This window comes from Haliaeetus albicilla, chromosome 5 (genome assembly GCF_947461875.1).
Source record: "Haliaeetus albicilla chromosome 5, bHalAlb1.1, whole genome shotgun sequence".
NCBI lineage: Eukaryota > Metazoa > Chordata > Aves > Accipitriformes > Accipitridae > Haliaeetus > Haliaeetus albicilla.
Genome location: NC_091487.1, coordinates 46162328 through 46183876, shown reverse-complemented (window position 1 = coordinate 46183876; position 21549 = coordinate 46162328). Strand labels below are relative to the sequence as shown.

The window sequence follows — 21549 nt, the reverse complement described above, 5'->3', positions numbered from 1 at the left end:
TTTCCTTGTCAGGCTGTATCACGCTCATCTCTTGGCTGGTCCTTCAGCTCTAAGGATCTCTGGGGTAAGGGGAAGTTGTCCTGATCAGTGTAATGCAGAGAAAGGGGTTGCAGTCCACAACTTAAGACTTCTAGAGGATGCAACGTTATAAGGAAGAGATGAATCCAAACTCCCTGTCACTCTGCATCCCCTTATCCACACACTGGGATTTACCACATTGGTCCCAAAGACCTTGTCACCTTTGACTGCAAATTCGTAGGAAGAGCAACCCACGTGTAATTTCTAAACTGAATGCGCATGGAAGAGCAACACTGGCAAAAGAAAGCAGCCTGCTAGGCTGTGGCTGTGCAGGTAATGAGGGAAGTGAATCTGGCCCCTTTGGAACTCCCTTATGCTCTTCTCTCCACCCAAACCCCACAAATGCAATGGCATGTTAGTGACAAGGAAACAGTAAATCACTTTTTTTCCACCCTGAGCTACAGGCTGCAGTAATCAGACCCCTGGGAACTCAGACTTCTTCTCCAGCTCAGCTGGAAGGATTAATGCGGCAGACTTGAGGGGGTTCTGCTTCAAATCCCAGCTCCCTTGCCTCCCTAATTACTTCCATGTGTATTTGTGCAAGGCTGCATGTTGTCTGGGGTCTGCAGGTGGCATAGTGACCTTTGGGCTATAGGTGGGTTTTCCATGCTTCACCATATGTTACATGAATGAGCCAAGCAGTTAGAAGGCAATTGTAAGCATCCACGGCCAAGCAATCTCTCTCTGTACAGTGACTGATGGATTCTGTTTCTCTACCCTCACTTCTCCCTTTATGCTTTCTCCAGCTGTGAAAGAAGAAGGAATTTCTGGCCTTAGTTTATAATGTTTAATTAAAAAGAAAAACCTTCATGCAGAGATAGCTTGTTTCCACGGCTTTGATGTTGGTGCCTGTGGGACATAGAGGAGTTTGAAGTGCATTCTGGGTGACAAAATGTAAATGAGCAACTTTAAGCATTCTTGTGAGTTTCTCAAATCTCAAAATCAGTAGAGCCAGATCAATATATTTTCCCGGTGAATTCTGTTGTGCTCGGTGCACTTGTACTTCTGATGGTACTGCTTTCTCCAGCTCCCTTAGAAGGCCTTTCCAGAAGTCTCTTCAGATATATTTTAGCTTGTTCTCAGTGAGGCAGCTGTGTTGTTGTGTGAGTGCTCTGCAGGGAGTGTTGTTTGCAGGGAAAAAGAAGCAGCAGTGGGTGCAAAAATCTGCCCATCAGTGCTCCTAGGGAGAACCCTGCCACTGGGGTAGAGTCTAGCTTTGCAACAACTTCTAATGCTCCTTTACTTTGAATGTAATTGGGTAGTGCAATATAAATTCCTCATTGTTTTTTGCCCTTTATCTTCTTGGGTTTTTTTTGACAGGGGAAAAAAAAAAAAAAAAAGATACCATGTCCGGTATTTTAGAAAATATGGAAAACCTGTCAAGGGCTTTTGGGGCAAAGGAAGTGGCTCAAAAGAATGGCTCATCTCAGAAGTTTGGAGTGCTAGCTACTGGTTCCAGTGGGATAATTCACATCCACCACTCCGGGATATGTATGTACTGCCTTATATTTTAGGCAGCCTGGAATAGAAAACTTGGTAACTTCTAATGTATGTTTTCCAGCAGTTTCTTCAAGTATGTTCTGCTGAGATCTCTGGTCTAGGTTCACAGGATTTCTTTTTTCACAGTTTTGTTAAACTCACCTAAGACATATGTTATACACTGAAACCAGATGTGTAAAGGGAATAGATTCACTGGCTTTGAATCTTCCTGGAATGAACGCTTGCCCCTGGCTCTTGCCTCCTTCCTTGCTGTTAGCTTGCTGCCAAGAGGGATAAGACTGAACGAGAAGCCACTGTCTGCCGTGGCAGGGAAGACCCGCCTCAGCGGGCATTGCCACAGGAGACTCGGCTCAAATGCTGTCTGAATGATCACAGGGAGGAAGCCTTTTGGGATGGGCTGTGCTAGGAAGGACTAATCTCGTTTATTAGCATCTTTGCAGCCCTGGCAGCCACCCAGTTGCATAGCCCTGGCTTGAAATGCCTGTGTGTGTCAGCGGCCCTTCAGTGTAGCGTCTCTGGAACATGTCCTCAGCGTGCTACACAAGAGCTGTCTTCCATCCCTCTGGATCTTGTGGCAGTGTTGTTCAAGCCCTCTCACGCTTGCACTTGCCCTTGAGCCTTTTTTACCAGGCTTTTCTTGTGAACCACCAGCAAGTCTACCTAAGATGTGCTGCCTGACTTAACGCTGTTCTCCATCTGTGCCCCAAAGCAAAAGGGAGATGGGATCTCTGAGTGTTTGGCTTTTGCCATCGCCCGCCCCAGCACATCTCTGCTGGGGCCTGTTGGGTAAGGGCCCCCCCTCTGGCTTTCCTCTGTGTTCTGTGTGCTGGCAAGGGTCGTGCCTAGTCCCTGCTGGTTAAGAGAAGATGGGGCACAGGAGACGCGTTTGAATAGATGTTGGGAGCGTCCGGTGATTTCTGACAACCTCCGCTGGCTGCTTGGTGGGCAGCGTTAGAGGAGGGTCCCCAAACAAGTCTGTGCTGTCCAGGATGGCAACCGTAGGTGCAGCACGTGTGGCCGTGCCGATCTGCCAGCAAAACGGCTCCCTCCTCATCGTAGCTGTGTTACTCCTTTGGGCAAGTCAGGTAGGGAATCCCCCTTTGACGTGGGATTTCTTCTTGCTGGCATGCATCCTAGGACAGATGTAGCTGATCTGTGGGCCACATAAATGGGAGCGCTGACAACTTTCCTGGGGTATAAAGGACAAATCTTCATGTATGGAGTGGCTGAAGTGATTCTGAGCCCTCCGGGCAAGGTGCTGTGGTTTCTGCTGTGGTGGCTTACAGATGTGCTTTAGCTAGTGTGGTTCGTCCAGACTGCACGTGATGGTACTGTGCATCACTGTGTGCAGGGAAAACGGTACGAGTCAAGGTCACACAAGCTTTCTTCCCTAGGACTCCAACTGAGGCACTCTCCTCCCGCTTTCCCTAAGGGCTCAACGGTGGGGCCAGTCAGAAAACTGGCCCAAAAAGCACTGTCAAGGCACTGCAACGGTCTGTTTGATGCAAGCCCCAATCACTGGCAATCTCTGCTCTGCAGGGTGTCAGACTCCTCTCTCCTCTCACAGACCATATGGGGTCCTGATGGTTCCCTGATTGTATTTGTGGGTAGGCTGAACTGGAGGGAACATACGCAGAGGACAGTGTCTGAGTAGATTAGGGCCGTTTCAATCCATTTGTTTTCAAATACACCATGTTTGGTTTGGGCCATGTGGGGTTTGTTTGATAAAGGAAGAACCATACTAATTGAATTCGCTGGGTCAACGGCAGTTCACCCGGGGAGGGGGGGGAAGGCAAGGACTCTGCCGGAGGGATCCGCTGTTAGGCAGGAGACTGCAAGAGCTTGGCTTTTCATCCTGGCAAAACTCACGGGTCCTGATCCCCCAGTGAGCCTCACGTGACAGCGGGAAGCCCACTGCCTAAGAAATTCACTGCATCGTAAAAGCTTTTGCCTGATGCAGGAGGATAAAACGAGCTCCGGCTGTGTCTCTGAGCTGCTAGTCCAGTTTGTTGGTGGTGAGGGAAGGACCAAAGCTAGCTGAAGAAGACTTGCTTAGCCCTCTCAGACCAGTCTTTTCTCTTTGCAAACCTTAACAAAAGGAGTCTGGTGAGCAGTAGCAGCTCCCCTTCCAGACTCCCTTAGCACAAAGGCTCTGTACCCCCATGCTAGTTGTGGAGAGAGTGAGCCAGTGAATGGAAAAAATCAGGCAAATAGGGAAGATAAAAAATGAATTAGCGTCTCTACCACAGACTGGAGATGGGATCACTATGACTAGAAGCAAGAGGTGATGCAAATAATTATTAAAAAAAAAAAATCAATGAGAATAGCAGCTTTCATTTATCTGCTGGAAATTGCCACAGGCTATGTTCAAGGGCAAAATCTATAGCTCTGTGTGTGCGTCCTAGTGGGGAATATTCCATCTGCCCCAGTAACCTCTCTTAATAGTCCCCACTGGCTTCAGGGGAGGTTGGCAGTGTTGACTGAGCACGACTCTAGTCTGATGTGATTGCCCTACAAATGGGAGGCGAGTGGAGGAGCAACGGGGAGTCCCTAATTACTTCCACAGAATATAAATCCATGATGGCTTTGACAGCTTCTGGAGCTGAGAGCAGTATCCCACTGCCTGGCACACCTCAGAGAGCAGCTGGCTGTAGTCCCACCTCCATCAATACCACCATCAGTGCTCTGGGAGGAAAGGGAGAAGCAGGAACACATGAACAGTGTGACACTTGATGGAGAAATTGCCTATTATTAGCTACAGCTGGCCTTAAGGATCCTGAGGCTCTGACACTACCTGAATTTCAGTGGATAGCTATGCCTTTCCTCCTTGGCCTGTGATTTGTGCTCGGTACCTAATGCTTCTGTGAAAGATATGTGTAGAGAGGATGTCTTGTTATTGTAAAGTCACACTAGAATGTGAAGATGTTGGTCACCCTGTTCAGTGGGGACTCAGCCTCATTAAAGCGATGGATTCAATTAATCTTCAGGACAAATCCTGGAAGACGGCAAGTCATAAGTCTGTACTCTTTTTCCTCCTCCATAATTGCCCTTTACAGTGATCCTGCTAAAGGAAGTAAGCTTTAATGAACGTGCCTGATTGATGAGGAAACCCATTGTGAACAGAAAAACAACAGTTCCTCTTGCCTACTTTGGGAGCTGTTCCATTTTCCTCAGGTACACCGGCATATTCCAGTGCAAATATGCAGGTAGGGATAAATTGTTTCGGAGTAGTTTTACCTTGGGCTCAAGCAGTATGTTATGACAAAGCGTTTGTATTACCTGACGGTGTCTGCAAGGCATTGTTGAGGCAGAACTGCAATATGTGCAGCAAATGGTGGTGTAGATATGGCCAGTAGCTATCATAATGAAAGACAGTGGAAACTGGATGGTACCTGCTGTTTGGAGAGCACTTCAGTGCAGTCTCGAGCAGCAGCAGTTGTTTCCAGGTGATAGGATTAGTGGCTGCTGGAATCTGAGATCAGGGTGCTAGAGGAAGAGGGTCTTGCTATTGTTCTGAAGAAATGATTTTAGTACCTTCTACTCTCCGGATACAGACAGGAATGCTCGCGTCATCCATGTATTTAACTGGTTTGTTGGTTTTCCTACAATAAAGGATTATTGCTAATTTCACTGACCGAAATTAAACTAAACCACTGAACTATGCAGCCTCTTGAATATGTATATAAATCTCATTCTGAATCTCACAGTTTGGATGCATCTCTAATGTAGTGGAGTTACTTTAGTCTTTACTGAAATGCAGCTTCCTTTGAGTGAATCACGTTAGACTGGCAAAGCAGTGTTAAATGACACTCTGGCAGGAAGTAAAGAGGATAATATTTCACTGAAGGAAAATTGCAGGAAGTCAGTAGAATGTCTGTTATCTTAGCTGGAGCTGGCATTTGGCCTGGTTACTAAAGATAACACCTTTTTTTTCCTCCAAGACTTGTCACTAGCTGCTTTATGACCATGTATCTTGATTTACATCTCACTCAGAACACCTCCAGCTGCAGAGCATCACCAGTGCCTGGGGGTGACTTCTTCTACACTTCTCAACAGCGAAGAAAAAGTTGAGTTTTTCAGCCCCCAGGATGAGGGACTGGCACGAGACTGCTTTTTCCACAGGCAAGAGAAGAGTAGCGGGAAGGGGTGCAACTGTAATTGCAGGCTGAAGAGAAGAGCACTGGGGAGCTGGGATTGCTGCGACTGCTGCTGCCAGACACCTGAGAGACATCAGGTAAGCAACTGCTGCATCTGTTCCGAATAACCCTGTCTTCTGTCTGAGCAGCCGCAGCCAGCGTGCCTTTCCAGAGCTCCTGTAGAGACTAAGTAGGCAGCACGTTGTCCCTGAGCACGCTGCAACTCTCTGTTTTGCTTATTTCTATGACTGGCATCGCACCGAAGTTGTGAATTCTCATCTGGCGTAAAAGAAGAAAATCACATCTGACTCATTGCAGTTGTTGAGATCTGGATTTATTTTCCAAGGCCTAGTCAGTGCTAGAAGCTGCTTAATTTCCAGGACCAAACAGGGCTGCTGCCCCAAAAAGAAAAGTGCAAAATGTGCACAATGATCAGTTGGGTGTTTCCGATAATTTTATCAGGAATAGGAAACAGTTAATTTTAGGAATTGTTTATTATGGATGGAGGTGTATTTTGTGAATTGCACACTGCCTGTTATGCTGAGCACTAAGGAAATACCACTCTTGCTTCATAAATGGTTGACGGGGTTACCAGGGAAAGTTACTTGTCAAGGGACATGCATTTACTATACAGCTTGAAAAGCAAAAAGGTTCTATCTCCAGCTGATATTCTTGTAAATCAATTTATGACCAAGTCCCTGCTGACTTTGACAGCCTGCAATGTGAGCTCACAGCTTCTCTTGGTGGCTGAGGGAAGTTGCCTCATTTCTACCACAAAGACCTCTTGTGACCTTGATAGCAGCTCATCTTGGATGTCCGATTACCAAGAGTTTAGAACTAGATGTTTTGCTGCTTTGGTATTTTCATTCGCACTCGTCTTCTGAACTCTCTTCCTAGGTTCCTTCCCCTTCTCTCTCCCTCTGTTGCCGAGATGTCATGTGTGCATCTGGGAGGCATTCCAACTTCCAGTTGCAGAAGTGGGTCACTCCTCACGCACGCACATTTACAGTCTTTTGCAGATGCCCAGGCTGTAAGCATAGCACTAGGAGAACCTAAGAAGTGCTGTCATAGCCTGTTGCTTTCAAAGATTCACAGTATTGCCAGCCAGCATTAACTCTTACATTTGTTCTCTCTGACTGTCTGTCTACAAAAAAGAGATCTTTTAATGATCGCCCAGCTAAGGATGAATTATTAATTTGAGATGGTGAAGGAGATTTGTGTCAGAGCCCAGCTTTGGATGGGTGACTTGCACAGAGCTTAAAAGCATCTCTAGCTCATTTCCTTGCCTCATTCTGCATTCTGTGCCATTTCTCTCACTGCCTCAGGGCAGAATGTTTCAGAAAGTTGGAGTGGGAATATTTTTATTCATCCTGTTACATGAAGTTAATCTCGTGTAGCAAAGCAGCTGTGTAATGTTTTGCATTAAATCTCATGTCTTCCCTTGGGTGTGATTAAAATTCAGGTGAAGGGTTTTTTTAATTTTATTTTATTTCCCCACTCCCAATGCTCTCAAGGGGCCATTAGGCTTCATTCTTAATAGCTTGTCATCCCCTTGCCTCTGCCGGTCCTCCTGCACACGCAACTGCACTTCTCTGACTGATGAAGGGTGAAGGCTCTTTAGTGACTCGTGCACATGCCGCACATTAGTGAAGCCATTTCTAGCTCAGGTGAAGGGACGGCTGCTCCCTGGCACACTGAATAAAGCCTTGGTTGGCAAATTCTCTATTTGCCTGATTATAGCCCTGAAACACAGCGAATCCCAGTTGGAAGGAGACCAGCTGCTCTATCAATACCCTGGGCTTCCCAACACGATTGCTTCATTTCAGTGGCTGGTTCCAAGAAGCCAGACTTTCCATTCTTACCCTTTCTAACGTGCCGTTGCTTCTGCTTGCGACAGAGGTATTTGCCCCCGTTCTGTCAAGTTGAAGAGAAAAGCCCCTTCTGTCTGTCTCCGACCTTCCTCTCCCTACTCACCCTCTGCTTTGTGTCTTTATCTGTGGAACCGAAGGGAGATCACCTGGAAGACAACCCAGGACCCAATAGCGAGGGAGTGAGGGCTTATCACAGGGATACATGGGGGAAAGTAAAGAATTAGAGTAAATCTTCTGCAATTTGTTATCACAGCCAGGATCACGAGTGCCAAAACACGGCATGAAAGGCTGCACGAAGGGGCTGCTTACAAGAGGGAGAAGCAAGAAGCTTCAGAGCCTTTGCCAGGCTTTGCATACTTACCAGGTTTCAAGGGTTTGCTGGATTCTCCTAGTAGACTGGAAGAGTGTCTTGGGGATCTTTCCAACAGAACCTAGATTCTGGACCCTTCTCTGAGGGTAGCTCAGAAAAACAGGAAACAAGGAGGTGCTTTTTTTCTCTTGCTTTGTAAGCTTTTGTGATGTATGTACAGTAAATTAATCTCAGTAGGTGGCTACGGGCTACTTAGCTAAGAGAATGTGTCCTTGGCGTTATTTCATTGAAATCAGTCTAGTAAAACTAGGGGTGAAGCTGGCTCCAACATTTAATAAATCAACAGTTTATCTCTTCCTGGTAGGAAACAGCAGCTAGTAACTCACAATGTTGTTTAAAACATTCACAGCAGGAATCAGCCTGATAAGGGACTCGCATAGTTCCAACCTGTGTTCCACAGTGGCCTACAGAATCCATATTTTTAAGCTGTAAAATAACCATATTTGTACACCAGTCATTCCAACTAATGAGTGTCCAGCCAGTGAAAGGGTTTTCATCTTCAGGTAAAGAAACCTTATGTCTGAAGTAGCTGATAGAGGTGCAATCATGTGATTCAATCACAGGTTAGGAGCCCTAAATTCTAATTCTGATGCCCACTTAGGCAAATATACCTGGCATTCATTTGCTCTCACTTGTAAAAATGGGATGGTGATTAATTAGTGCCTGGCAAAGGGTTCACAAGGACCGTTCTATTTTATTACTACATTTTTTAAAATAACCGACCTTAACCTAGCACCAAGTCTGCCTCAATCCCACTGTGCAGCATTCAGCAATTTCACAGCTCCTGTACCGAGCATGGATGCTTTATTCACTTACAAGTTCCCTTTTTGTTGACAGAAGAGCAGGGCTGCCTTATGCACACATGCACAGAAGGACTCTTGAGACGGCAGAAAAAGAAGCAAAACTTGTGCAGTTTTGTTTCTGCCCTGGCTGTGTGTATGCTCGGAAGGGGGGTGAATGACAAGTGAAAAGAGGCCTGCAGAGAAGTACTATCTTTTATTAAAGAAAGTAGCATATCTGAGAAAAAGCAGAGAAGCTTCTGGGAACAAAAGCAAGCTGTGTACTTTTCGGTAGCTATCCCAATGAGGTTATAGTAGCATCACCACCCGATCATTGCTTCATGGACTTGTTAGGATATGACTTCTCCATCTGTCACTGGAGATTGGTCCAGGTCTTAAAAGCTACACCCTGCTTAGGGCACTGAATCTGACCATGGAAAATTCTGGGATCACTTGTGACGTCCAGCAACCTTTACACCATGCAAACTGAGTGCCAGTAATAACGCTCCAGGTCATTGACACTGCGGTTGCATTTTACAGCCTTCTTGAGGTCATTTTACACAGCCATAAGTGTTTATCCCAGTGGACAGTCCAACTTGCTGGATTTAATAAAATTCTAGTTTATGCGATACCAGGAAAAACTTTAGCTCCTTCCATGCCAAAGGTCATAATTTCAGCAATCTCCCAGCTAACCTGGTAGTGCCCATGTAAACCAACTTCTGCAGAATGGGGAATAGTTTTCCCGTAGGACACCGTGCTACCTCCTTTCACCTAAGGGCCCAGTGGGATGACTGATTTGGAGTTCTGATGATGTGCTGTTTTGTTTTTCTCCTTAACCATGTTACGTGTGCTTCAGAAGAATTTGCTTGGAGAGGACCTTGTCCTGGGTTCAAGGGGAGCAATCACCACTTTTCTGACTAGGGATCCCTTTCTACAAATAGATATCGGAATCCTTTGCTTCAGTTGGCTCACTGGAGGGAGTCATCTGGGGAGAAGGGAAGCAGTGAAATAGTTTGATGAATGGCATCAACTTACATCCCCCAGGAGGATTCCATATGTTTTTAGCAGATGTTTAACAAGTTATGGCAACACAACTGGCTGTGTTGAAACAAATTGCAGGGTGACCATCTAACTGTTGTCAGAAGTGAAGTTTTCAACACTTCCATCCTCCCCCTGGCAGTTACTGCTTTTCTCTGTAGATATCTGTGAACTACGTACCGTATCTTTGTCAGAAAAATCATGAAGAACTCTAACTAGCCAATAAAGTGCTATTTAATTAGAACATCTCAAGGAACAATAACCCCTGAAGCTATGTTTGTTAGCTTTCTTTTTTTTAAATGGAGAAAGGTGCTTTGTAAAATCTTATGAGAATAAAAATAACTCCAGGATTTTAGTGTCAGCTGGAGCTTTAAAAGCGCATTTGAGCCTCCTCCCTTTGTGTTATAAGAGAAATGCAAATGCCAAGAAGCTCAAAAACATTTGAGAATAGATGTTTGGATGAGTAAGGCACTTGTCTGGGATCCAGGATCTCCTAGCTCGTGTCCTGGAGCTGCCACAGACTTTTAGCACTTCTTCAGCATTCATTCTTCGTGCCTCAATTTCCTATTTGCAAATGGGGATAACTGTTCCTCTGTATTTGTCTCTCTTGTCATGTTTAAACGCGTAGGGGAAAGAGACTACAGGGTTTCTGGTACAATGGGGGCCTCCACTTTGCTTGTCCTTAGTGAAGATTACTAAAAAGATTGTAGGAAATGACATTTGTTTCCGTGTAGGGTTCAAGAAGCACAGAAAAAGCTCAGCTGCAACTTTCAGAGGAAATACAAAGGTTAAGAACTTTCTCAAAAGATGTGCAGTTGGAAAACTTGGGGTTCTGGCATAAGCTCCATTTTAGGAAACTTAAGGAGAAAAAAAAGCAAACAGCGGACGGGGTATTTTCTAGCTTTTTTTCAGTTCAGTAATATATAGCTTTACCTGTTGTTAGCAGTGGAGATGGCTATCATCTTAAATATGTCCATTTTGCTTTAAAAGTATCCCTTCAATGCTGAATATTAAAATTATTACGCCAAATTCTCTTTGTTGAGATTTTTCTGGGCAGCGTCCAAGGGTTCATTCAATTGTTGCTTCTGCAGTTTTGGTTTTAGGCACCACTGCCAGTTCTTTTGTGTAACCTTGCAACTTCAAAGACAAGGAAGGAGGGAGGTAGGCAGGAAAGCATTTAGGAAAATTATGTCTACCTATTTGAGTATCTCAGTGAGCGGGAAGTGTTGTTCATGGATTGGATAATCTTAAGAAGAGCATGTCTTTTGCCCTAGAAACCTGCTTCCCACCTTGTGGTCCTTGGGTCTGAGAGATGTGAGAAGGTCATACGTGAAATGATGACAAAACATGCTTTTTCACTTCAGAAAAAACATAAATGTATGTTACCATGTGATCAAGTAAATATGAAAACGAAGCTGGGAAAAATACATCTGTAAATGAATATTAAAAACGCAGCTTAGTTCTTGATTAAAAAAAAATAATAAATTACCATGGCAAAGCTGCACGAGGGCCTGTGATATTTTTTTCTCCAAAACGTTAGCTGTTGCTTGGATGAAAATGATTGGGAAATGCTGCTATTGACAAAGAACCCAACTCATAAACAATTTAGCTTCAGTTTTCCCAGCTGAGCCTGGGAAAGAAAACTGGGTTGAAAAATACACTGGCAAGGTTTTAATTATGATTTTAATAACAAAGCTTGAACAAACCTCTCGCTACCAGTACATCAACTGCCCCCTCATGCTGTTTTCCCAAGCCTGCTGGAGGGGCCCTGGGAAAGCAGTCTGATAGCAGATGAGAGAGCATACTGATCAGGGTAACTTCAGTCAGCACTACAAGTGCTTGACATTTCGGAAAAACAAGATCGCTTACTTTGCTGTCTTTATCTGGGAGCAGGTGATCAGGTTTAGACAGTCAGTTTGTCATCTTAAGCTCTCGGTGGCTAAGACCTTGTTTGTTTTGCGCTCTCAGAAGTGCCATTCAGTCTCACGGCAGAGTTAATAACGCTGTGCGATTTCTGCTGAGCACAGATTGCTCCTGGAATTTGCCATGGTTATCTGGAAATAGACTGGCGCTCAGGTTCCAGCGTGCAGATGCCAGAGAGTTTCCTCCTGCCCATCTGCCTCGGCAATGAGCTGGGCTGTGTGTCAGCCCGGTTCTAGGAATCACAGCCAAGAGGGATCGGGGTTGGGTTCCTGCTTTATCTGCCTTCAGAGCAAATTGGGAAAGACGCTAGTAGGACTACTGAGAGAAAATGGTAGGAAAAGAAAGGGAGCAGGCTGAAGGCAAAGGAAGCGGGAGGAAAGGCGGGGAGGCCAGGGAAGGAAGCGACAGGGAAACTGTGAAGTTGAGAACTAAGATGTGAAGCGCAGACAGGAAAGGGCTCATAAGCAACGGCTTAGCTGTACGGAGCGAAATTCAATTCTCTCAAAATCCACCCAGTTAACACCAGCGAGAAACCTGCCCCGATTTGCTCATGGCTTCCCACCGTTGCAGTTTCTGCTTCTGAGAACTCAAGCCTATCAGAAGTGTTAACGGAGAGACTCTTCGGATTATGATACATATGATGTAATATTCAAGGGACAGACTCTTCAGACAGTGGGAGGGCTGCAGCTCTAGGCAATTCTGAAACAGGAGAAAGTGGCTTTAGTGTTTTGGGCTAAACCATGGAACTATTTCCTTGCTCGGATTTCAATTCAGTGATGTATTTATCAGAAAACAAGTAAAACAGCCCACTCGCAAGCTTATCTGTGATAAAATTACCCAAGGTTGCTATTATGCTTTAAGTTCCCAGAGGATATACTATATCCTTTGCACAACACGAAGAAAGTAAACCCCAGCTTTAAATGCAAAACTCAATTCAGCGCTGGCTGGGATTCACAAAGCAGTTCCTTCATGACAGTGAAAGCACTATAAACTCGGGAAGCTAATTTTCAATAGTGGCCCCTTAAACCTCACAGTTGACCATGTAAGAGCACTATTGTGTCTATGCGAGCATGTGGAAGATTTGAAAGCTGGGGTCACATATAGTTGACTTTTGTTCATTTACAAAACAGTTTCATAGAATCAGGATGGAAAACAGAAAACACATACAAGTCTTAGGATACATTGCCCTGTACTTTTTTCCAAAATATCAGAATGATGATGTCACTGCGGGGGGGGAGGGGGCAGTTGTTGGAAAAATGCCAAGAGTGTCCCTGATGAGGAAGGGATCTTGTCTATTTGAATCTGGAGCTGTTTAAAACCGGTGTTTTGGGCAGGACTAAGCCCACTCGGTTTCCTAGAAACCCTCTGCATGAGATCTGCGCGTTAGGCCACAAAACAGGGGTAGGAGTCGGGTGGCGAGACTGACACACACGCATTTTTGTGGTTTGTTCACGAGGTACGTGGCAAAATTGCCTGGCATGTGGGGTCCTGAAACGGTCCCGTGACGGTGCAAGGGCAAATGCGTGAGACTGTTACGGGGGAGCGCAGAGGGAGGGCCAACGGAGCCCGGTTTGACAGGTCTGCAGAGCACAAATGTAATCTCTGCCTGAAAGAACCATGATCTGCTGCTCAAGGGGTATGACAAGCCAGCCTTCTGGAAAAGAGCACTCCGAGTCCTTTGCAAAGGAATCAAATGAGGAACAAGGCTATTACCTCGTGTCAAACTGTGTCTAATAAAGAAATGGAAATCCCCTACTCTGCCACAAAGACCAAGGAGAGGTAGGATCATGCTGTGACACAAATAAATGAATAGTGAAACAGAAATGGAAAAACATGGGCCCAAACATTACAAGAAAATATCAGACCTTGAAATGATTGCCTGTCTTAAGCAATAGACTATAACAAAACAAACGTTACAAATGCTATCTGGTTGTGTAATCTAGTTTTGCTATTACACAGAAATGGATTCGGGACCATAACTGTTCAATTCTGCATGTATCTCGCTCTTTTTATACCACATCAGGAAAAAAAGAAGGCCGATGCCAACAAATATCTGCACCTGGGGAGCCTTGTAATTGTTCATTACCAGATATATGAGGCATTAGCAGGGATATTTATACCGAGACGCTGGTGCGTCTTTTTTCCTTTGCACTGCACTGTTATAGACATTCCTGTTGTCTCTTGTTCTTCTAAGAGGCTTTGAGGGTCCAGATCCGCGTCTGCCATCTTGTAGAGAGAGCATCACACAATAAACAGGACTTCTTATCAGCACAAGGACGTGTCTGCGTAAGACCACTTGCAGGATCTGGCCCTCGCAGAATTGCTATCACCTCTGTTGTTAGAGGTGAGCGCAATATCCAATTTACTAACGCCCTTGCTCCTGAGCTATGGATTGTTACTCAGTAATCACGTTACTTCTGCACGCTTCTTCCTCCCTCAATTTCTTCCCCTCCAACCCAGCAAGGACTTTTGTGAGCATCAGGAGCAGTGAAGTGGGGTTTCCCTTGGGAATAGTTGAGTTGAACCTCCCCTGTGGATTCCCTGGTTTCTGTTGGATGCTGTTGGACTTGGGATACAGTCATCCTACATGCAAGAGCAGTAAAAGAGATGACCTCTCCTCCACAGTTACCTATTTTCCTGAAACCTGTAGTTGTCAAACTTAATCGAAATTGTTTACCTGGCTCAGAAGTTATCGGCATGCACACAGAGCACAACCGCACAAGCCGTATTTCCTTAGGAAACTGGTCTTAGGAGGGTTGGCTTTTCCCACGTCACAAACCCGGGCTCTCCATTTGGTTTAGCGTGCGTTTTTGAAAGGCTTTCCAATCCCGCGGTGACGTTCTTTGTTCGAAAGTTTCTCTGACGGCTCTTCGAACGCGTTTAGGCATCCCGGTCAACAAGTGACCTCCCACCTCCCCGGTCTCTTGCATCCCAGGGATCAGAAACCCATCATCAGGTGTTATGGGGTGAGGGAGGGGGTGTCCTGGTTTCAGCTGGGATAGAGTTAACTGTCTTCCTAGTAGCTGGTACAGCGCTATGTTTTGAGTTCAGTATGTGAAGAATGTTGATAACACTGATGTTTTCAGTTGTTGCTCAGTAGTGTTTAGACTAGAGTCAAGGATTTTTCAGCTTCTTATGCCCAGCCAGTGAGAAAGCTGGAGGGGCGCAAGAAGTTGGCACAGGACACAGCCAGGGCACCTGACCCAAACTGGCCAACAGTGTATTCCATACCATGGGATGTCCCATCTAGTTTAGGAACTGGGAAGGGGCGGCAGGGAAATGCTGCTCAGGGACTGGCTGGGTGTTGGTCGGCGGGTGGTGAGCAATTGCCCTGCGCATCATTTGTACATTCCAACCCTTTTATTACTACTGTTGTCATTTTATTAGTGTTATCATTGTCATTATTAGTTTCTTCTTTTCTGTTCTATTAAACCGTTCTTATCTCAACCCAGGAGTTTTACTTCTTTTCCCGATTTTCTCCCCCATCCCACTGGGTGGGGGGGGAGTGAGCGAGCGGCTGCGTGGTGCTTAGTTGCTGGCTGGGGTTAAACCACGACAGGGGGGCACCCTGGAGACAGGGACTAGGCACCTCTTCTCCCTCCGGCGGGCTCAGAATTTGCCCCTTTCCCGGCGGGGAGGGTTCCCAGGCTTGGCCGCCTCTCCCAAACGACCTCCGGGGATACGTTAGCAAACGGGGGACGAGTCCTGCTCCCCGGCAGCCTTCGGCGATTTTGGCCGAGGGTTCCCCGGGAAGTTTTCGGACGGGGAGGGAGGAGAGGGTGGAGCACGGCCGGAGACCGGAGCCGAGCCGAGCCGAGCCGGGCGGGGGCGGAGAAGGGGGCACGGCCGGGAGGTGGAGCCGGCTGCCGGGCACGGGAGTGGGAGCCCGACGCAGCCGGGAGCCGCCCGATCGTTCCTTCGTCCCTTCCTTCGTTCTCCCGCCGGCAGCTCGGTGCGTCCCCGGGGAACCGCCGCGGAGAGCCGCGCTGCGGCCGCCGGCAGGTAACGGACCGGCACCGGCACCGGCACCGGGGTTCGCTTCTCGGTGGCTTTTCCTCGGTCAGCCCTGGGGGGAGAGCGGGGCGTGCAAGTTTTTCGGGGCTGAAATGCCAGCCCGGCTGGTCGTAACGCTGGCGGAGAGGTTCCCTGGCCGGCCCGAGCCAGCTGAGCTCGCCCCGCCGGTAACTCCTTTACGGGGGGAACCTCTCGTGGTCGGTACCCGGGGGGTCTCAGAGCCTGCTCTTAAAATTTCTGTATTTTATTGCTTCCCCTCCACCCCGCTCCGGGAGCCCTCTTACTGTAAAAGCGAGCGGAGGAACCGCTGGGTGTCTGCCCGCCCGTTCGTAGCGTTTTGGGGTGAGCCACCCCCCCGCGAAGTTTGGATGAGGAAAGGGAGGCATGGGGGGAGAGTTACCCGTGTTTCTGACTTCAGTCCGGTAGGAATTTTCTCTTTCCCACTTTTGCCGGTCGGCAAACTGCAACCCTGCCACGCTGGGTCAAGTCCCCGCGCTCTAATCGAGATTTATTGCCGCACCAACGCGCTAGTGAGGTACCAGCCCACTGAGATGTGTGGGGTTCATAAACTGTACAGATGAGCATTTAAAGTTTTATCGCAACTTTTGTGTTTAAATGTTGTAGCGAGCGAGCAGACAGCGTTTTCTGACGCATTGTACTTGGGTGGTTTTCTGTGAAGTCTGTGTGGTAATTGTAACTTCTTTTTTTCTCTAGCACTTCTCTCGGCAATTAGTAAGCTCAGCCTGATTACTGCTTGTGTTTCTGTAATAAGAGAAAATTTGAACACAATTAATAGACTCTAGGCACGTATTCCGCTGAATAGCCAGTGGCTACCGAAGCTGCTTGGGCAGAAGCGTGCTGGAGATGGCTGTGTGCCTGGCTGGGTATATGCAAATAGTGAGCGCAGGCTCGCCCTGGATTTTTACTAGTGGGTAAAAAAGTGTGTGGAGTTGTTAACGAGATGTCTTAATTCAAGAGGATGTATCCAGGCGTTTGATGGATTCCACCGGTAAAATGCTTATTTCAGTATTTAGTGCTTTTGTAAGGAGCAGCAGTTGTTCTGTCTCAAAAGTATGCAAACTGAGAGCTAATGATAGGGATGTCATTGGGAGAAATAGGTACGTTCTTCATCTTTTTTCATAATTTGGAGGGAATCTTTCAAATTCGACTGTGTAGCATAACGTACAGATGTGCTTCTTTATCATCTGCTTTCACTGAAGTATTTGTATTGTATGTTAAAATGATTCAAATGTTTGACCCTCCCTGGAAGGCAGTTAATGTTTCTGTGTTTGTCGTGGCTGAGGTACAGCTTTTGTTGGCGTCAGCTAAAATACCATGCGATACAGTTGCCATGAATTTAAGCGTAGCGGGCTGAGAGGGAGAAAGGAAGAGCTTTTAACTTTTCTGAGATATCGCAGACGGAGGAGGGCTCGGGTGGGTGATGCTGACAGTTTCCACGAGAGGGCTTTTCTTGCTGTGCCGTGTCAGCGTGGCTCTTCGGCAGAGCCTTTGGAGCGTCGGTCCCCCCCGGCTCCGCTTGCCTCCTAGATTCGGAGGAGCCAAATGAACTTGGGGGTGGCTTTCGCTCCTGGGGTAGGTATTTCAGATTTCCTTTGTAAATTATGGGGAAATCCCTTTATCCCCCCTGGGGAGGAAGGATAAGGCATCCTGGGAAGAAGACCAGTCTTCTGTTTCCAGGCTCGCTTAAAACTCAGAAAGGGTCCCAGCAACTTAGTTTACCCACAGTGGAAACCGAGAAGGGGCCGAGTGTGTTTTCCACCAAAGAGGAATGGGGTCTGAGTGTTTGCATCCTCGCCTCGGCTGACGGCAACGAAGGACTCTAGCCTGGCGTGATCTCATTTTTGGCTGCTTTCACATGTATTATACTTCTCAGGGTGGGGCTGGGCGAAAGGGAAACGGGAATCATTGTGTGCGTATGAAAATGCTGAGCTATCCTTAAGTCCTTTGCCAAGTTGCCTGTGTGTTGTTTAATTCAAATAATTTCATACACGCAGTGTTGCAGGTCTGTTTTAAAAGGCAGAAACTGTATCTGTAACCAGGAATAATATTGCAGTTCATAAAACATGAGAAACATCTGTTACTGTGACTTCAATTTGTTTCTCTCTCCTTGGAATAACCAAGTTGACAGCTCAGACAGTCAGGTTTAATGTCCTGTGCTAAACCTTTGGTCCTGCGTCCCGTGGCTAATTGTGACTCACAGAATCAATAAACCCAGCTCCTGCTCCGCGGCAGCGGCTCGACGGGGGAGCGGGAAGGGCTTCGAACCACCTCACTGCGTGGAGCCAGTCCCCGACAGCAGACGACGGTGGACAAATTTGGGTTTCCAAAACTAGGTCTATCGTGTGCGCTTGCCGCTTTCGGCGCGGCGGAGCTGGATGGGGTCTTGGCGTTCTCTCAGCATTAGGGCTGAGCAAGTGAGGGAGAGGGTCTGCGCTGCTGTAGGGGTAGTATTTTCCCTCCTAGCACCTTTTATCTTGCCTTAGTCTATCCCAGGTTGAATACTGGAGGCAGCTGAAGCAGAGCCATCTCATGCTTTGATGTGTGTTTACTGGCTCTAGCATCTCATTCTCTTGCCTTTTTTTTCTTTTCAAGTTAGGTTGCTCTCTTCCCACCCCATCTCGCCAGACAAAAAGAATAACAGAGGAGGAAAAAAGTGAATTAAGTGACTTTGTATTTTTGTGAATGGGTTTTCTTGCTTTGCCTCTGCCTTCCTTGCTGCCTTCTGTAAGATCCCTTCATAATTAAAATATTATGACTATCCTTATGGTAGCCCTTCACTTGTGGCAAGGATCCTAATTTGACGTCAATGCAAAAATACTAGTTTCTGGCATAAGGGCAGATGACATTTCATCAGCTAGTGCATGCCCATTTTTATTTTTTTTTTTGTAAACCACAGTGCTAAGACCATATGGGCAGATAATGAGTTTAAGCTGATAAACAGCTTACAGATTTGCCCAAATAAAGGACTTTCTTCCTAGAAAACACGTTTTCCTTTAAAATAAATAATGGAGTTCCTGTGTTTTTATTTAATTATCTTGAGTCCTGTCTGTTCTCACCAGGCTGCAGGAAAACAGACACAACTGCTCCGGGAACAGAAGCTACTGGATTTATGGGGCCATGGGTCTTAGATGAGGAAGGACTTGAAAAGAGAAGTTCAGACGCTACAAAATTGAGGCTTAAGGTATCTAAGTAAGCAGATGGTGGTCCAAGTTGTATTCAGAGAGTTTTGTGAGGTAGCGCGTAGTTCTCGACATCTTGAAGATGAGTCATTGCATGAGGTGGTAGTAGGTCTGAGGTCTGTTTGAGAGCTATAATTAAAACAGATGAATATCTATACTCCTCGCTAATCCTGTGAGGCTGCTGAAGCAGTCCTTGTTTGGGGGTGTTGTTGCAAGATAATCCCTACTTTTGCTTTTTCAAGAGTTTTTGACTAATGTTAGTATGATTTTTTTGTTTGTTTAACTTAATCTGATGACAATAAAATGTGACGGAAAGGTTTTGGATCGATTTTTCTTGGTTTTTGAGAACCCCCCCCCCCACAAGTATTACAGTGAGGGTTGGAAAGTAACTTGCTTTGAGAAGTGGTGGTCTTTAGTTTTCACTTTAAAATAGTGACTCAAAACCAAGTAGTGTATTTGCATGAGAGGGCAAAGCCTGTGTATTTCTCCCCCAAGATGCCTGGGAATGAGCTGTTTGGGATCTGAAATTGCTCATTCCCTTTTAAGCTATTTCCTAGGAGTTGTCTTTTTTTAATTTATTTTTTTCTTGGAAATGATTGTTAATCTTAACTGGAAGTAGCAAATGAAGGAAGAAAAAGGTTGTACAGAAAACTTTCTTAAATTTTTTTTTGTTGTCTGTTCCCTCCCTTTCCACCACTTCTCAGCACTGGGAAGACTACTGGTCTTTAATTGTATTTCGTATGAGGATATGATCCAGGTGTCCAGAGCTTTGCTTTCTGATGGTCACTGCTATCTCATTTGTAATTGATACGACAGCCGAGTTGCATTTGGTGCTACCATTGCTCCTGACTGCACAGTTCAGCATTCCTCTTGTGTCCGTTCTTTCCCCTGCACCATCATTTCTTATTTTCTTTTCACTGCTCTTGCAGTCTTGAGTTTCCAAAACGGTGAATGAGTTATCCTGTCCCTTAGTTCCAGAGGATTCGGGCGAATTCAGTGGCCACCAAATAGTTGATGGGACTTGTGTTTTGGTGTTTTGTTTTTGGTTTTTTTTTTTTTTTTTTAATTGCAGCTCCCCCCACCCTCTTGCCTTGGAGCCCTTAGCAGCTGCTTTGCTATTTATCATTTCTACATTGGTAAAGATCTGTCATGGGCTAATTTAGTATAAATTGCCTGAGACTGAAAGAAGTGGCTAAAGGAAGGCAGTGCATTGATCTTTTTTTGTTAACCACACCAGCTGCTAAACCAGTTTGTCAGCATGTTTTTATTTATTTTTGCACAGATAAGATTTAAAGAAACAAACGATAAAGATGTTTTACTCTTACAAATTGACCCCAAATGGGATTTGCTGCTGCACCTCTGCCACCTTCTGTTCTCTAGCAATGGTCTTGAAGGATTTCTGTTTTCCCAAACTTTATAAGCAGCAGCATGTACCCTAGGGCAGTGGAGCTGTGCTGGACGTGCTGTCCTTCGTTGGTGGTCTTCAGAGCTAGAGGCAGAGAGGCTCAGAATCCTGGAGAGTTGTATATATCTGATTTTTTTTTTTTTTTTTTTTTGGAGGGGGGCGGGGAATCTGAATTGCCTGTGCAGGTGTCTTGATACCATGCCTAATGTGAATGCTTCATGTTTGGTGGAGTAATATGCAGCAGATACTACATGACAATTGAGAGTATTCATGTAGTGTCAACTTACCCTCACCAAATCAGTTAAAAGAAAACCAAAACCAGTAGCTTGTCATTGTCCTCAGAGATGATCGTAGTGGGTTTTTGACTATCACAGGTTTTTAGTATAGGTCTTGTTTCAGCTCAGGATCCCTCCTGTCTGTGTAGTCCCTCCAACAAGGATTCCGACGAGTGGTAAGTCTCTGGGGGTTCTTGTCCTTTGGGGCTTTTTGTGGCCATCAGGATGTTCCCTTTGCTATATATTTACTAGATAAACCTGGTCTGAAATGGAAGTTTACAGCTACTTGAGAAATAAATTGAAAGGTCACTGTAGAAGAGTCAATTCTTAAACCCAAATGAAGTTCAGATTTTTTAGACCAGTGTATCACTTCAGGAAGAGAGAGAGGATGTTTTTGATGAAATAAACAGTGCTGAAACTGAATCTCATCCATGTGTTTGATATTACTTGGTTCTGTGATTATTAAAGGGGCTGCATGATTTTGTGAATTAGGATCTATGTTTGAGTTTGCTCAGCTCAGCTGTTGATCGACTGTGTTTAGTTCATCTCCATCCTGCCCTTCTGTCTCCCTCATGTAATTGGCGCAGAGCCGTGTTAGAGAGGGACTTTCTTGGGGTGTCTGTGGTGCCTAGTGTGATCTGGCGTCTGCCCCAGCTAGTCTTCTGGAAGCAGTATAACCAGTATCCTCTTTGCTCCTGATGTCTGTGATGTTAGTGTCAGGACAAAAATCTTACAGCGGTTGTTGATCCTGGGGAAGTGGAACTGAACCAAGCTGCTAATGTGAAAAGTCATGTACTATAGCAGAGATAGTAATAGCTCTTATATTCTTTCAGAACTTCTCGCTTGAGTCATAAACAGCTTTAAACCCATTTTATGCCATCCCAGATGTCTGGAAAGCCAACAAGCCAGATGAGCGGAATGGGGTATGGGACCATATGGTGACTTGTTGACTGTGGGTCA

The 21549-nt window shown here is 45.9% G+C and overlaps 1 protein-coding gene across 3 annotated transcripts in view; it reads left to right on the top strand.

The window, feature by feature from the left end:
- The first annotated feature begins 5790 nt into the window (after window positions 1-5790).
- Window positions 5791-21549, top strand: part of TSPAN18 (tetraspanin 18) — a 130197-nt gene continuing 114438 nt past the window's right edge. For 2 of the 3 annotated variants that reach the window (XM_069784653.1, XM_069784649.1), the window contains exon 1: window positions 15551-15697. The gene's annotated coding sequence lies outside the window, so the exon portion shown is untranslated. Of the gene's footprint in view, window positions 5813-15550; window positions 15698-21549 lie in introns of those variants that run through there. The other variant, XM_069784652.1, reaches the window with a different exon arrangement.